The 4,655-nt window shown below is 40.8% G+C and overlaps 2 pseudogenes; both read left to right on the plus strand.

Annotated features, from left to right (window-relative positions):
- The first annotated feature begins 2,275 nt into the window (after positions 1-2,275).
- On the plus strand, positions 2,276-3,035 carry LOC101583970 (annotated as a pseudogene).
- A 626-nt stretch (positions 3,036-3,661) lies between these two features.
- The window catches only part of LOC101584350, a 22,028-nt pseudogene continuing 21,034 nt past the window's right edge, over positions 3,662-4,655 (plus strand).

The raw sequence follows: 4,655 nt of genomic DNA on the forward strand, positions 1-4,655 counted from the left end.
AGAAGTCGTCACTGCCCTACTCAGCCCCGATACTGAGAATCTCCCCCTCACAGCTTCCATCCTAGGCCCCCTAAAAGGGGAAGGGCCTTGGGATCCCTGGCTCCCTGCCCTTGCACACCATCAATAAAGCCCATTGTACCCAGAAAAAAAAAAAAAAAGAATATGATACAAATATGACTCAGTTTAATTTCCCTTTCATGTACTCTCTTTTGTTTTTTTCTGTTAATAAAACTAAGGCAAGTGAGGTGGTAGTGTGGGTTTATAATCCCAGCTACTCTGCAGGTGAGGCAGGTGGATCATGGGCTGAAGGTTAGCCTGGGCAATTGAACAAGTCTCCATTTCAACACAAAATTTAAAAAAGGGTTGGAGATGTAACCCAGTGGTACAGCATGAGTTGTATGTCAAATGGTATATGAGATGCAACATGTGTGAGGCCTTGTATTCAACCCCCAGTACTGCAAAACAAAATGGAATCATGCTTATAGCAGAAAATTTGGGGGAAAAATTCTGGTATCTAAAGATTCACAACATCCAAATATATTTTCCTCTGGTCTTTTGTCTACAAATGTATATTAAAAATTAGTGCTCTTAGCTATGATCCACATACCTTCATTTATTTCCAAAGGCCTCCTTCAGAATTGTAAAGGCTAGATGCATGTCTATTAAACATGTATAACAAACAAACACTATGTTGCCATTTAGGGTAAGTCAATTAATGTTCTATAATATGTAACAGATGTCCCTTAGTAGTTCATTAAATCAACACTAGACGTGCAGTAAGGTGATCTGCTTTCATTATCCAGCAGTGAGTCGCTGAAGAGATTGAGTGGAGGGAATGAAAGACAGCTGGAATTTTCAAACAGGATCAAAAGCCTGTGATGGGGGGGTGGGGGAGAGAGAGAGAGAGAGAGATTACACTGTAGCACCATCTAGTGGAAATTTAGAAGAAATCAATATTTTTCTCAGTCTTTCAAACAAGAACAAAAAATAATCCAGGATTTATTTGAAAGTCAACTCCTTATGTATTATGAGCATTTCCAAGAGCAACCAAAAGCACTGGCGTGTTCCACCTAAAATAGGAAGCAACTTCACAAGTGTAAAATTTCTATTTTTCTAGATGTAAAATGAAACACACTCATTTTATATTTTGCAAAATATTTAAAAATATCTCAGGGACTGGGGAGACAGCTCAGTAGAATAAGTGCACAAGGTCCTGAGTTCAATCCCCAGTACCTCAAAAAAAGTTTTTTCTCAGGAAAAGCAGGCACTCATGCTGCTGGACTACCTCTCCAGCCCTCAGGCTAAAACTCATCCATATCCATCTATTGAAGAACGTAGGAAAGGGATGTAGATCAGTGATGAGGTGCTTGCCTGGCATGCACAGCCCTTGAGCGTGACACCTAGGACCACATGTTTATGTTTCTAAAATTTAAGTAATGCAGGAATAGTAATATGTTGTCTAATCTTTTGGTGTCTATAAGTTGTTTCCTGACTTAAAACTGTTGTAATTATTGTCCGTATTTATACATCTTTGCATTCAAGTACAATTACATTCAGTCCTCTGTATTTACAAGGTCCACATCTACACACCTAACAACCTCATGCAAATTTGGAGGGACACAAATATTCTATCCATTATAATTCCTTGTATGTCCATCCTTTCACCAAGGTCTATCATGTATTTCTTCAAAATAAAAGCTTTTGATCTGTTTCATGTCTGTTTTATTTTTTCCTCCACTGCCCTACTGTTTTCCTTTTAATCCTCCCTTACAGCAGGAACATCTGGTTAGATCTCCTCCTCGCCTCCCACGTTGTCCCGTAACTGTGTTATTTGGGATTGAACACAGGCCAGGGGAAATGAGCTCTATGAATTTTAAAGAAAATACTAGTTTCATATGTCTTAGTTACATGAAAGAACCCAGATCATTTAAAAAATATAGATGTGCAGGCCAAATACAACATCTCTAAGAGGATAATTACGCAAAGAATTTTCACTGAGAAGATAGGTCAGTAGAATAAGTTCTTGCCTGACAAGTGCAAGGTCCTGAGTTCAATCCCCGGTACTGCAAAAAAAAAAAAGAAAGTCACAAATAATTTTCAAGCAAATTGAGCAGCTTGTGTAATCAAAACCATTTGATGAAAGCCACTTAATACAGATGAAAATATAAGAATCTAAAAAGTTTGAGGGGTAGTAGTGGTGGGAAACGGGCTCCTAGTTCTGTGTTCTCTTTAGGAGGCGAGTCCAGCATGTATGCGATCCATCACAACCGCCTCCATGATGGTGGGCAAGAGCAGCAAGACGCTGCAGCACACTGAGTACAGGAAGAGGAGTGTCATACAAGAAGGCTGGGTCTTCATCGGCACCTCCAAGGCTTTCCACAAGCATGTGAGCTCGACGCTCTGTGACTGTGATGAATTCAGGAAAATCAAGCCAAAGAACTCTAAGCAAGCACAAAGGGAAAAGAAATGGGTCCTCGGTCTGGCGCTGCTGCGAGGGGAGAACCTGGTCTCTATGGCCATGGAAGGACCTCCTCCCAAAGATACTGGCATTGCCCGAGTGCCACTTGCTGGAGCTGCTGGGGGCCCAGGAATTGGTAGGGCTGTGGTTAGAGGAACCCCAGCTGGTGCTCCCATGCCACAGGCTCCTGCAGGACTCGCTGGGCCAGTTCGTGGGGTTGGTGAGCCATCCCAACAGGTGATGACCCCACAAAGAAGAGGCACTATTGTGGCTGCGGCAGCTGCTGCCACAGCTAGTATTGCAGAGGCCCCGACCCAGTACCCGCCCGCCTGGCCATGGGGGTCCTCCTCCAGCTATGGGCCAAGGGGTACCCCCTCCAGGAACAATGGGCCCTCCTCCTGGGGTGCGACCACCCATGGGTCCCCCAAGAGGGATCCCCCCTGGATGAGGGACTCCTGTGAGCATGCCCCCTCCAGGGATGCAGTCCCCTCCCCCAGAGCCCCCTGCCCCAGGAATGTGCCCACCAAGGCCCTGGACTCATTTTGACCCTCCTCGGCTCCCTGTTTGTTTCCTGTGAGGCTGTACATAGTCCTTTAATTTCCATGTGGACTATGAAACTGCTTTATAACAAACTCTTAAGAGAATATTAAAAAATAAAAAAATTAAAAGTTTGAGTATTTTGATCCGCTTTGTTGTCTCCCCAAAGCCTCATGCAGTCTTGGAACAGCTTCTGGAGTTTCTGATAGATTACTGTGGGTGTGGATGCTGCACCTGCCCTGGGGCAGGTAATTTGCATTACAATGTAAGGTGGGAAGAGAAGCTAGCTGCTTGAGCTGCTGCTACCCCTCCCTTGTGCTCTTGCTCTTTGCTGCCATGAAAGGTTGCCCTCTGCCATGTGCGGCTATGCCTTGGAGCCAGCTGAGTATGGACTGAAACCTCCAGTAACTGTGAGCTAAATAAACCTTTCCTTCCTTCATCTTGAATGTTGAGCATTTGTCCCAGCAAGGAGAGAAGAGTAACTAAGACAGATTTGTTCAAGGATGTATATATGTGTATGTTTATAAATTATTTATATAATAAAGTATAGATAAGCATTTCATAACATGATATATAGAAGAAACAACAATTTAAAATCAGTTTATTTCACTAAGTATGAGAATAATCTTTGCTCTTAGTAATATTTTTGGTGAATGCTAAGTAAATATGCGTAAACTTTAAAATTTTTTTTGGATTATAATTTTCTGATACAACACTCCAAAAATCAAGTTATGAATTCAACCTACTTTAATATTTGGCTATGAAAAAAAAGATACCTCACAACAATATGTAGACCCAATTTTGCTCATTTTCCAATTCTGTTTTTGTTTAAAAGTATATATTGAAAATCAAAAGCCAGGAGTGTATCAGTGGTAGAATATAAGGATAGTGTGCTCAAAACCCTGAGTCTGATCTATAGCACCAATGAAATTTAAAAGAAAATTAATTAATCAGTAAATTTCAACTGTTTTCTCAATTAATTGCTCCTTACAAGTAATTCAAAGTTGCTGTACTTTCAAATTTTAAAAGTATTTGAATAATAGGTTTTTTTGTTTGTTTTAAAGTGGAAAATTAGGCCAGGTATGACAGTGTATTCCTCTAATTCCAGCACTCAGGCTAAGGCTGAAAACTTGCCCAAGTCTGAGATTGGGCCACAACAGTAAACTCAAGGCCAGTTCAAGCTATCTAGCAAGACACACCCTCTCTCAAAAAATCAAATTAACAAATAAAGTGAAAGACTTTAACAAAATCAGTTTCCAAGTTTTCTAAATCTGTGGGGATACAGCTATTTTTATAGAGGATATACTTTAATAATAAAATTATATGAAAATGTGTAAATGTTATCAAAATGCTGGGCTGGGGATATAGCTTAGTGGCACAGTATTTACCTGGCAAGCGCAAGGTCCTGAGTTTGATTCCCTGTACAAAAATAGTGTTATCTGAACTAACAGATTAAGACCATTTTTAAATGGCCACTAGGTGAAGTAATAATAGTAATAACATCAAATCAATGACTAATGGGGCCGGGGAGATGGCTCAGTAAAATAAGCGCTTCCCTGGCAAGTGTAAGGGCCTGAGTTCAATCCCCGGTTCTGAGAAAAAAAAAAAAAAAACAACCAAAAATCAATGACTAACAAATTTGGAAAACTTTTTTTTTTTT

This window comes from Octodon degus, unplaced genomic scaffold (genome assembly GCF_000260255.1).
Source record: "Octodon degus isolate 3935 unplaced genomic scaffold, OctDeg1.0 scaffold00152, whole genome shotgun sequence".
NCBI classification, from domain to species: Eukaryota; Metazoa; Chordata; class Mammalia; order Rodentia; family Octodontidae; genus Octodon; species Octodon degus.